The sequence below is a fragment of the Phyllobates terribilis genome, unplaced genomic scaffold (genome assembly GCF_046119375.1).
Source record: "Phyllobates terribilis strain yellow unplaced genomic scaffold, ASM4611937v1 Scaffold_5__5_contigs__length_657084704, whole genome shotgun sequence".
Classification (NCBI taxonomy): domain Eukaryota; kingdom Metazoa; phylum Chordata; class Amphibia; order Anura; family Dendrobatidae; genus Phyllobates; species Phyllobates terribilis.
The window spans coordinates 59,134,956-59,148,299 of NW_027362765.1; the positions used below are offsets into that span (position 1 = coordinate 59,134,956).

Genomic DNA, 13,344 nt, shown 5'->3' on the forward strand with positions numbered 1-13,344 from the left:
CACGCGACCCCGCTCCGCTCCGTACACCTCGTACACACGCGGCTCTGCTCCGTACACCTCGTACACACGCGGCTCTGCTCCGTACACCTCATACACACGCGGCTCTGCTCCGTACACCTCGTACGCACACGGCTCCAATCCATACACCTCGTACGCACACGGCTCTGCTCCGTATGCCTCGAACACACACTGCTCTGCTCTGTACACCTCGTACGCACACGGCTCTGCTCTGTACACCTCATACGCACACGGCTCTGCTCTGTACACCTCATACGCACACGGCTCTGCTCTGTACACCTCGTACGCACACGGCTCTGCTCTGTACACCTCGTACGCACACGGCTCTGCTCTGTACACCTCGTACGCACACGGCTCTGCTCTGTACACCTCGTACGCACACGGCTCTGCTCTGCACACCTCGTACACACGGGGCTCCGCTCCGTACACCTCGTATACACGCGGCTCCTTGTATACGAGGTGTACTTTATATATAAAGCGAGTTATATGGAGTTTGTAATTGTTTGGTAACTTTCCAATTTTTTTTTTTTTTTCCTTTTAAATAGAAACAGTCAGTTCATTTAGGGTTAAAACAGAGTTTTCTGAGACTCTGGACTCGTGTAATTGAGCTTCTGAACAGGTGATGTCGGTGGGCGACTACTTTCTCCATATGCCTTAAAAGTTTTTCCATTTCAACATTGTATTATGCTGAGAGTAAGGATCTACGTATCCGAAACGCTTAAGCCTCTGTACGCTTTTATTTGCACTATGGTCACGTTTTTAATTTTTTCAAAATAAAGGCTATTTTTTAAATCAAATTCACGAGTTGCTGGATAACTACCCTTTCATCACTACCTAATGTCTACCAGACAGGGATTTTTACAATCCGAGCACCGTGCCTCATGATAAAGTGGACCGAGTTGGCTGACCCAGGTGAGCTGAAATATATATTTTTGTATATTACTTACTATTGACCGTCTGAACATTTTTTCGTGCTCCCTGGTGTAACATCATTGATATAGGGAGGAAAAGTTCACTGCTATATACCCCTATAAATTAGAACATGCCAGCTGCTCATAAGAGATGTTAGCATTTGTTTCATTCTCTTTGGTTCCTTCTCGTCTATGATTATAAACAAATTGGAGTAAATGGAAACTATTTTTAAGGATACCACCTTTTTGAGCCTCAATGATAAAGCGAGACTGGACAGAGTTGCTTCTATCATTTCTAAGAACAAACCAGCCACCAATAATGATGGCCATGAGGGAATAAAGCCCCCGTCTCACATAGCAAGATCGCTAGCGAGATCGCTTCTGTGTCACGGTTTTGGTGACGCAACAGCGACGTCACCAGCGATGTCGCTATGTGTGACACTTTGCAGCGATCAGGCCCCTGCTGTGAGGTCGCTGATCGCTGCAAAGTGTCCTGGACCATTTTTTGGTCATTGCCCTCCCGCTGGTCAGCACATATTGCTGTGTGTGACAAGCGGGAGCAGCGATCAGGCTGGTAACCATGATAAACATCGGGTTACTAGGGGCACACGTGCACTTAGTAACCCGCTGTTTATCATGGTTACGAGCCTGCTAAAGTGAGCGGTAACCTCCCGCTCACCGTAGCAGAGTGGTAACCGTGATAAACAGCGGGTTACTAGATGCGCGTGTGCCCCTAGTAACCTGATGTTTACCATGGTTACCAGCCTGCTCCTGCTTCAGCAGGCTCGTAACCAGGAGCAGGACATCGTGGAAAGATTCTTTCCACGATGTCGCTGCTCCCCTGATCGCTGGTGAGCCTGCCTGTTTGACAGCTCACCAGCGACCACATAGTGATGCAGCAACGATCCCTGACAGGTCGTATCGTTGTTGGGATCGTTGCAGCGTCGCTAAGTGTGACGGGGCCTTAAGACAGAGCATGAACCAACTTGAGAAATATTTGTCTGCACGCCTCAAAACGTGGTGGGACCATATAATGTTTGAGAAATATGTGGAAAACCTTATGATCCATTGTGGATTAAGGATAAAGAAACAATCAACCATCCAGTTTGATGAAAAATTCCAAAAAGAGTGGAATGATATATTAACAGTCTGTTCTTTGAATTTAATGGACTTGCTGATCCATTATGAGCAGAGAAAGGTCAAAGAATTAGATCTGAGAATAAAAGAAATTGAGAACTCTATGACCGAACATGTGGAAAATGAAGAGTATAAAAAAATGAGATGTGACATAATGGAGAGGCTTAAAGCACTAGAAAACTCCATAGCTGAGAATAAACAGAAAAAATATAACCGTGATTGTAATGATTCTGAAACAGGCCATGTATAAGATTGGCGACCTCTGCGCAGACCGAATAGAAATTTGAAAAATCTGAAAAAGCCTAAGTCTATCTTGAAAAACCCTGGTGGTAATAGATTTCCTGCGATTGGGGAAACACCTAGGGTTACCTTCAGTTCCTCTGAATATGAATCTACAGATGGAGAAGCAGAAGGCAGTGATGAAGTGGGCTTTATAATATCCAGTGAAAAGTCTGGCACATCAAAAAACGGGACTGTTTTAAATCAGGATCGAAATCCGCATCGAAATCAGGATCAAAACAGAGACCTATTAGAAGATAGGGGCGCAAGCACAAACATAAGAGAGAGGAGACACAATTACAGCACCAGATTTCGGAAATAAATCAATTCACGGTTTTAATTTTATCTGCCAATATCCTTACTAAGAATGATTTAGATGTTTTGGACAAAGGACTGAATTTTGTTCCGGAAAATGGGGACTTTTTTTCCACGATTTTAGATGTGAACAAATTTATAAGGAGACTCACTATTAAAAAAAATATTTCTATAATCAGGATCAGGAAATAACTGATATTAATGATATTTTGCTACCGGAGAATATTTATAAAGGACTTTCCTTTCAGGAACAGTTTTCCCTTATACAACTGAATACCCTGCCAGATAATGACATGAAAGAAAACCTTGTGAATGATGGCATGTTTTTTTTTAGAATATCTAATGAGGATTTTTATCCCATACAGTTGAGAGGTCCCATCATGGATGATTTTCAGTTAATGGTAGAAAATGATTTAAAAAAAATCTATTCTAAAAAAACAGATAAGGATAATCTAACAAGGGGGGGGAAGAAGAGCTCTAATTAACATCAAAAATAATCCCAATATTATAGTGAAGAATTCTGACAAAGGGGGGTCAGTGGTAGTATTGGATAAAGAGCTTTATGCTAGAGAGGTAAATAAAATTTTGAATGATGAACAGTCATACCGTAAGATAAGTTATGATCCCACACAGATCATAGGAGAAAAATTGGATAAGATCTTACAAGAAGGGGTGGACCTGGGTATCCTGAGTTTAAAGCAAAAGGATTATTTACAACCTAGTAATCCAAGAATACCGATTTTTCATGCTTTACCAAAAACGCACAAGGACCAGTTTCCACCCCCTCTAAGACCTATAGTCTCAGCTATAGGTTCACTGCTGGAGAGATTGGGTTCATGGTTGGATGATAGGTTACAACCATTGGTAGTGATATCACCCAGTTATTTGAGGGACAGTAAGCATGTTCTAACAATCATGAATGGTGTGAAATGGAGTGAGGATCTAACTTGGATGACCTGTGATGTCAGAACTTTATATTCCTGCATTCCGCGCAGTTTGGCCATTCAAGCATTAACGGAACAACTAAATGCGAATTCTAATTACTCTGATGAAATGAAGGAATACATTCTTTTTTTTTTTAACAATGAATTTTTATTAGAGTTTTCCAAACATAACAAGGGAAAAAGGACATCAAGTACATCACATACGATATTTAGTATACAATAAAGCATCTGAGAGCAAAAAGCAAGAAATCTCTAATGTCATGAACCTGAGGAACAAGAGAGGAAGGGCAGCAAGATATAAGCCGACCTCTCAATTGGGGAAGGAGGGAGAGGGGAAGGGGGGGAAACCAGGGAAGGGTATATTCTCCAAAATAGATACCGTCAGGGATCGTACACTGAAAGGGAGCTAAATCTAGTTTCGACAGAAAAACAAAGTATGGTATAACTGTAATAAGGAACATATTATACCTAAGATTTTTGGCTATGAAAAAATGGTTTAACTTCCGGCCATGCGCACCACCGTTGTTGGGTCTTATCTTTTTTTGAAGCGTCCCATGACAGAATAATTTCATGAGAGTTATATGAGTCGACTCTCCACCAAATGTCATCCGTTGATGGAGCAGAGAGGGATTTCTACTTGGAGGCAAGAGCTTGTCTGGCCCCAGTTAATACAAAAGAACAGAGCCATCTGTTCTTGTACGGGAGGTCGGTAATGCCTATGTTTAGTAAAGCTAATGCTAGATTCATTGGAATGTCACATCCAGCATAGGATAATAATATCTTAAATACTTCCTTTCAAAAGCTATTTAATTTAGAGCGTGACCACCAAGAATGCAAGAGAGTGCCTATTTCTCCACAATTTTTCCAGCATAAAGGAGATGTTCCCTGGGATAGATGAGCTATACGGTTTGGGGGTAAATGCCAACGGAGTTGGATTTTTTTTGCAATTTCTAGGTGGTTTATGCATGACGAACTTTTAAGGGGCCAGGATAAGGCTAATTGCCATTGGTCATGAGTAAACGAAGTGCCCAAATCTGATTCCCATTTAACCTTATACGGGAGCTTAGTATTATCAGAGGGAGAATTGAGAAAATTATATGCTACTTTGACACCCCTGGAGAATCCCTTCTTCCCCAAAACAAAGTGTTGTATTGTGGTCGGAGCCAGCCGTGACACAATTGCTGGAGAAGAAAATAGGAAACTCTTCAGTTGAACATAGGAAAAGTAAAGATTACCGGGGAGTTGATATATGGAGGATAGTGTCAAACGTTTTGATAGAACTAGCTGAAAACATAGACTGCAAATTAGGAATGCCGTAATCTTCCCAATGATGAAATTGGGAGAATGGGACCACCAAATCAACGCTCTTAAGCGAGATATATTTCAACGGAATGTGTATAATCTTTTTAAAAATCAACTCTCTCCACATTTTAAGAGCATGCATCATTGTAGGGAGTGAGCAAGACTGAGACCCCGAGAGCAGAAATTCCGCCTCCAACATGAGTCTAGTAGAGTGAAGTTTGGTATCTGATTCTTCCATTTGAACTCAGGAGAGATTGGACGTAGTGTCCCACCACTCTCTAAGAGCATCAATCGTGCATGCCTTATAATAGATGTGGATATTCGGTAATCCCAAACCTTCTTCCCCCATTCTATAAAACAACAAAGAGCTCTGGAATCAATCTGGATTTTTTGCCACCCCAAATAAAGCGAAGTAGTAGAGCTTGAATTTCGTCTACCAATTTTTTTTGTATGGGAAGTGGTATACATCTTAAAAGATATATAAACTCAATAAAGTCCGATTTATTGGACAATATCCACACTGGTGAACATCACCAAAATAGATCATAAATCATGAGGAAGGGGAAAAAGAGGAAAAGAGTGTGAATAGATATAAAATATAACTTTTAATATTAATTCAATTAAAATACTAATATTTTTATATAGATATAAAATCAAATTTTTACATACATCTAAATGGATGCATATGGGGTCGATATTAAATTGTAAGCTCAGACCCTGTAAGTCCTGGATTGTGTATCACAGCCAATAAATTTATACAGATCCACCACCCATGTCCCTCAAAGTTAGAGGTGGGGAATTATATTGTATTGTCCCTATTAGGTGTATGTTTCCCTATTAACTCCACATTAATCACTATGAAAAATAATTGTGAGTCACCGCTATATTCTAATTGAGATGAATATAAATAAATATACAGTTTGGAAACTGTGGATTACCGTAAATGTGACAGCTGTAACTGTTATAAGAATATCTACTGTCACATATTAATAAGGGTCACTCTTATATTACAAGTGACTCCACAGATGAATGAAGCGAGATCCCCGCAAAAATCAACCCAAAAGATATTACGGGGGTATATTGTCCCCGTTAATAACGGTGTACAGCACCCTTATCTCAAACCCCGCAGCGGTGTGAGGAGCGGACAGAAATCTGTCAAGGCTGCTATGTGCAGAGCTACACTATCGCTCCTCAACCTCCGCAACGGTGTAAGGAGCGAGCAGTAATCTGTCAACAGCAGCTATGATCGTAGCTGCATTCTCGCCCCTAACACCGGCAAGCAGTCTCGCACGCTGACCGCGTACACGTGGTATGCACGCGGTCAGTGTAATCATCTGACTCAAATGAGACGCTATGCCATATAACCAGATGGGGACATAGTGGGTGGATAGGGAAGGAGGCATAGGATTTCAGGCTGGCATGCCAATGCACAGGACATAGTCGTCCCTGACGCGCGTTTCGCCGGGGGTACCGGCTTTTTCTAAGGGCGGGATCGGCCGCCTTCTCAAGTTATTTATACATCCTGACTGACAGGTATAGCAGCCAATTGAATCAAAGATACTGATTTGTTAAGACCAATTAATACAAGGTGCAACAAACAAAATTATGAACCAAATTAATATTTCATTATAGATTCTAAACATCAAAGCCCTAGAAAAGTTTTAAATCAATTAGTAGATATATAAAAAATAGTTCATTTAATTGTTTGTATAGGGAAAGAATAAATAATCTCAGGATAGATTATATATGAGGAAGAGATATAAAAAGGATATGTGATAGCTATTAAATATATATGAAAGGAAAGGACAAATTGTAGCAAGATCATGAGGTAGGCTATAAATTCTACAAGGATAAAATGGAATTATCAGCAAATAGATTCCTAATTTAAGGAGAATATTCTCCAAAGGACATGCAATACATATTATACATATATGGTTTGATTATACTCTCAATGTAAAACTGCCAAAATAATCACATATCAAAGAGATGGTGAGTAATCTAAAGATATGTCATAAAAGAATATATCATGAAGAGATATGTGATATATATTAATATGTATATTTTTATATTGGACAGATAAAATCAAAACCAGTCATATCCACAAAATACCCTGATCCCATGAACAAGATCAGAGAAAGCAACCAAAATTAAAGTTCTCATTGAGTCCATGAGGTCGGACCGTATTCAATCTGAAAATCCATTCGCTTTCCTTCTTTAGAAGGATTGAATCCAAACTGCCCCCTCTGATATCCATTTTCTGTTGGAAAATAGCCCACCCTTTCAGTTCTTTCCACCTTAGGGCATGTACATCCTTGAAATGTCTGGCAATAGGGGTGGGTGCAAAAACTTTCCGTTGTTCTTGATTTGTATGTTCATCCTTATCATAATTGACGATGCTTCTAATATGTTCTCTCACCCGGGTTTTCAAATCTCTCGTGGTTTTCCCCACATATTGTAGTCCACATGTACATTCCTAACAGTAAACCACTCCAGCAGAGGAACAGTTAAGATGTTGACGCAAGGTAAAGGTTTTTCCAAAGGCATCTCTAAGAGACCTCTTGGGAACTAGAATTTGGCAAGCCATGCATGTCTTACAAGGAAAAAAGCCCGGATCTCGAACTGTCACGGGTTTATTATTCCGTTTGAAATGACTGCTCACCAACAGACTCGAGATAGAGGTGGTTTTGCGATAACCTGCAGATGCCTGTGGTGTAAGGCAACAATTGAGATCTCGATCCGATTTCAGGATACCCCAATATCTATTGAGGATATTCATCATCTCGGACCAATCCTCGTGATATTCAGTAATGAATCTCACATTGTCATTACCCAGTTCTTTCCGTTTCCTCGGGGTCAAAAGGTCTCTCCTTTCGGTTCTCAAGGCAATATTGTACGCTCTTTTAATATTGCTCCTAGAATAATTCCTTTCCAACAGTCTTTCTTTAAGGTCATCAGCTCTTACTTTAAATCCCTCAAATGTGGAACAGTTGCGGCGTAACCGCAAAAATTCCCCCTTGGGAATGGCTCTGATGGTTGCTATGGAATGGGCACTTCTGGCGTCCAAAATGCTATTGGTAGCAGTATCTTTCCTATAGAGATCAGTTTGAATCATGATATCTGCATCTCTCTTGATCATAATATCCAAAAAAGGGATATTATCTTGATGATATAAAAGTGTAAGCTTCAAATTGTATTGATTATCATTAAGGACGTCAATAAAATTTTGTAAAGTTTCTCCTGTGCCTTTCCAGATGATCAGGACATCATCTATATAGCGTTTCCATGTTACGATCTGATCTACATAGATAGACATGTCCTCCGCAAGCACAACTTCCTCTTCCCACCATCCCAGGTAGAGGTTGGCAAATGTCGGTGCCACTGCCGCCCCCATCGTGGCGCCCCGCGTTTGGAGGTAAAATCGACCATCAAACACAAAATAATTCCTCTTCAAAATGAACCTAATAAGGCCAAGAAGGAATTGTTGTCTAGTTGGATTGTAATTTTGATCCTTAGAGAGGAAAAAATCTACCGCCTTACAGCCCATGTCTTGGTCTATACTGGTATATAGACTTTCGACATCACATGTCGCTAAAAGTTCGTGCTCATCCAGTCTGCTACCTTGTAATTCTTGAAGAACCTGCATGGTGTCCCTGGCATAGGAGGGAAGATCATATACATATCCCCTTAATTCCTGGTCAATCCACTGGTTGGTCCTTTCAGTTAAATTTCCTATACCAGAGACAATGGGTCTCCCTGGTGGATTATTGATGTCTTTATGAACTTTGGGTAGCATATAAAATGTGGCTATCCTGGGATTCTTGACCTCAAGAAAGTCTTTCTCATTTTTAGTGATTGCCCCGTTTTCCCAACCCTGGAATACGATATCTTTATACTCATTCAGGAATTGGTCCGTGGGATCACTCCAAAGGGACTTGTAACAGTCCTTGTTGTTGAGTTGCCTCTTAGCTTCCTGAATATATTTATCTTGTGGCCAAACAACGATATTACCACCTTTGTCACTGGGCTTGAAAACGACATCATCCAGTCGTTTCAGTTCATTTATTGCCCGTCTATCTTCAAAATCCAAATGTGGTCCTGAGGTTTTGTCAGGTAAAGCTAATATATCCCTTGTAACCATATCTATGAAGACTTTAACAGCTGGACAGGTTTGTAATGACGGCATGTTAGTAGACTTAGGCTTCAAAAGTTTTTTATGCCAGGTCGACCCTGTTCCTTCCTCAGATTCTATCTTCTCCATTCCATTATCCGTGTCAAGTTCCTCAAGTATTTTCAAAATCTGCAGATCTTGGCTAGAAAAATTAGGAATTATGTCCATTCCTGAAGATAAGATTTCATTTGTAGACTCCTTTGAGAACATCTTTTTAAATATCAATTTTCTCCCAAAAAGATGCAAATCTTTAACAATGTTGAATTTGTTAAGATGGGCTGGGAGACAAAAATTCAAACCCTTCTTTAAGACATTTGCTTGAGACCCAGTAATAGTGTGTTTAGATAAGTTAATAATTCTGAAAGAGTTAGATTTGACACCAATTGACTCCGTCAATTTCTTTTGTTCCTGCTCTTGGTAGAGCCCCTGAACCCCCATCTGCCTCTGTCCCTTAAAAAAGGCCCAGTGGGGTTATGATTATTATCCATGTCCTTCCTTCTAGTACTATGGGAAGGTTGTTCGGAGTCAGACTCTGACAGATTGCTGCTTTCTGCGTCAGTCCCAGAAAATTCACGTTTTTGGTAATCTTGTCTACTCAAGGTTTGTTTCCTAACACGCTGGGATAAATTTTTGCCCCAATTATAAACCTCGCCTTTGGAATGATCCATTTTGTCCCTTAAATATTTCTTTCTCTTACGCATCTTAATTTTAGTTTCAACCTTGTCAATATATTGCAACGTCTGCTTCAAGCCTTCTTCAAATTCAGGTTTGCCCTCCAATTTGTCCATATTGGGGGAAATTTCCTCCAATTCCTTCTCCAACTTCTCTAAAATATATACCTCATCCTAAACAAGAAGTTTCATTAGTTCACGAGAGCATTCAGTGAGGGTTGCTTCCCATCTATCCTTCAAGTTTGGTTTAGTAAGGTCATAAGAGGGAAATATAGATACCCACAGCCCTCTAGAAATTAATCCTTGTTCCAAGTACTGTTCTAGGCTCATCTTAGTCCATGTTGCCTGCATATGCTTAATTTGGATATACCTAAATCTTTTTAAGAGATCATCCACTTCTAAGCTCTCTGTGAATACTTCTCTCTCATTTGGACATTTTTCATTAAAAATGGTTCTCATATCATTTTTTTAACGTGCTAATCTAGACTACAATTGGCTGGAAATTTTTGATGTAGCCATATCGGAAGGTTAATGCACAAATCCCTATACAAACTGTCATAAAAGTTAGTTACACCCAAAATAGGGTCCAAAAAGCGGACACAGAAATGTCCTAGCAGGACACAAAGTCAGTTAAACTCAATAAAGTCCGATTTATTGGACAATATCCACACTGGTGAACATCACCAAAATAGATCATAAATCATGAGGAAGGGGAAAAAGAGGAAAAGAGTGTGAATAGATATAAAATATAACTTTTAATATTAATTCAATTAAAATACTAATATTTTTATATAGATATAAAATCAAATTCTTACATACATCTAAATGGATGCATATGGGGTCGATATTAAATTGTAAGCTCAGACCCTGTAAGTCCTGGATTGTGTATCACAGCCAATAAATTTATACAGATCCACCACCCATGTCCCTCAAAGTTAGAGGTGGGGAATTATATTGTATTGTCCCTATTAGGTGTATGTTTCCCTATTAACTCCACATTAATCACTATGAAAAATAATTGTGGGTCACCGCTATATTCTAATTGAGATGAATATAAATAAATATACAGTTTGGAAACTGTGGATTACCGTAAATGTGACAGCTGTAACTGTTATAAGAATATCTACTGTCACATATTAATAAGGGTCACTCTTATATTACAAGTGACTCCACAGATGAATGAAGCGGGATCCCCGCAAAAATCAACCCAAAAGATATTACGGGGGTATATTGTCCTGTGCATTGGCATGCCAGCCTGAAATCCTATGCCCCCTTCCCTATCCACCCACTATGTCCCCATCTGGTTATATGGCATAGCGTCTCATTTGAGTCAGATGATTACACTGACCGCGTGCATACCACGTGTACGCGGTCAGCGTGCGAGACTGCTTGCCGGTGTTAGGGGCGAGAATGCAGCTACGATCATAGCTGCTGTTGACAGATTACTGCTCGCTCCTTACACCGTTGCGGAGGTTGAGGAGTGATAGTGTAGCTCTGCACATAGCTGCCTTGGCAGATTTCTGTCCGCTCCTCACACTGCTGCGGGGTTTGAGAATAAGGGTGCTGTACACCGTTATTAACGGGGACAATATACCCCCGTAATATCTTTTGGGTTGATTTTTGCGGGGATCCCGCTTCATTCATCTGTGGAGTCACTTGTAATATAAGAGTGACCCTTATTAATATGTGACAGTAGATATTCTTATAACAGTTACAGCTGTCACATTTACGGTAATCCACAGTTTCCAAACTGTATATTTATTTATTTATATTCATCTCAATTAGAATATAGCGGTGACCCACAATTATTTTTCATAGTGATTAATATGGAGTTAATAGGGAAACATACACCTAATAGGGACAATACAATATAATTCCCCACCTCTAACTTTGAGGGACATAGGTGGTGGATCTGTATAAATTTATTGGCTGTGATACACAATCCAGGACTTACAGGGTCTGAGCTTACAATTTAATATCGACCCCATATGCATCCATTTAGATTTATGTAAGAATTTGATTTTATAGCTATATAAAAATATTAGTATTTTAATTGAATTAATATTAAAAGTTATATTTTATATCTATTCACACTCTTTTCCTCTTTTTCGCCTTCCTCATGATTTATGATCTTAAAAGATATAGAATTTTAGGTAAAAATGTAATTTTACACTTTTGTATACGGGCCATCCAAGAAAGTTCTAAGGTGCTCAGTCTTTTGAGTTCTGGTTTGATAGAATTTAGTAATTCTGAAATATTTTTAGAGACTAAGTTTTTAGAAGGGGAGACTAGGTGAATTCCCAGAGAGGGAATGGAATTTTTAGCCCATGTAAATGACAGAGACTTTTTTAAATTAGAGATTAATCCAGGGGGACAGCCAATCGGAAGGACCATTGATTTTGCGGAGTTCAATTTGTAGAGAGATACTTCTGAGAACTGAGAGAGAATAGATAACAGTGCTCGGAGGGAAGTTTCGGGGTGTGTTACAGAGATAATGACGTCATCTGCATACAGACCAACTGGGTGGGCCACAGATCCTATTTTTATTCCAAAAATATCCTTACAAGTACGAATCTCCAAATCTCCTGCGCCAAGGGTTCCATTACCAATGCAAAAATTGCAGGCGACAACGGGCACCCCTGGCGAGTTCCATTCGAGATATGAAACCATTCTGAGCTAAAGCCTGCTGCTAATACCTTCGCACTCGGGGAGGAGTATAACGCCATTATATCCTTCTGTATGTGTCCAATGAACCCGAATTTAGTCAAGACTGCTTGAAGGTATCCCCAGTGTACTCGATCAAACGCTTTTTCTGCGTCCAGTGAAACGAGCACACTGGGGACCCCAGATTTTTCTGTTCTATGGATAAAGTTTAGGACGCGTCGAGTGGTGTCTATGGTTTGTCTACCCGGCACAAAACCCATTTGATCTGGCGCTACCAGCTGAGGAAGGACCGTATTAATTCTTTGAGCTAGAATCTTAGAGTACAATTTAAGATCACAATTCAATAGTGAAATAGACTTGAGAATTTTCGACCTATTTGGGGGTTTGCCTGGTTTTGGGAGGGTAACTATAGTCGCTTCCAAGAATAATGAATTGATTTTACCCTTGATTCTCCAGTCCAAAAATAATCGCTACAAGTACGGGGACAATTGCTCCGAAAGCAGTTTATAAAATTCATTGGCAAAGCCATCTGGCCCTGGAGTGAAGTGTAATTTAGAAGCTTTAATTGAACTTATTATTTCTCCAACCTGTATAGGCGAGTTCAAAGATTCAAGTTGGGATTGTGAGATTTTTGGTAAATCCATAGATTTTAAAAATTGTTCTATATGTGGAGACGAGGATGTCGGATGGTATGATCCATATTCAGATTATACAAATGAGAATAATAGTCCGCAAATGCGTTGGAAATCTCTATTGGGTCATAAATTTTGTCCCCATTCGTCTGAAGCAAATGGTCAATCCTCCCCTTAGCAGTCAGTTTTTTCACTCTACGGGCCAGTACAGCGCTCGCTCTATCCCCCAAAGCATAGTATTTTGCTTTAACATGTTTTAAATTATGTTCATAATTGAATAATAAGAGTTTCCGAAGGTCATTT

At 39.9% G+C, this 13,344-nt stretch overlaps 1 protein-coding gene across 1 annotated transcript in view; it reads left to right on the plus strand.

The window, feature by feature from the left end:
* The window catches only part of LOC141272042 (uncharacterized), a 102,246-nt gene that overhangs the window by 62,224 nt on the left and 26,678 nt on the right, over nucleotides 1–13,344 (plus strand). The gene's annotated exons all lie outside the window — the stretch shown is intronic.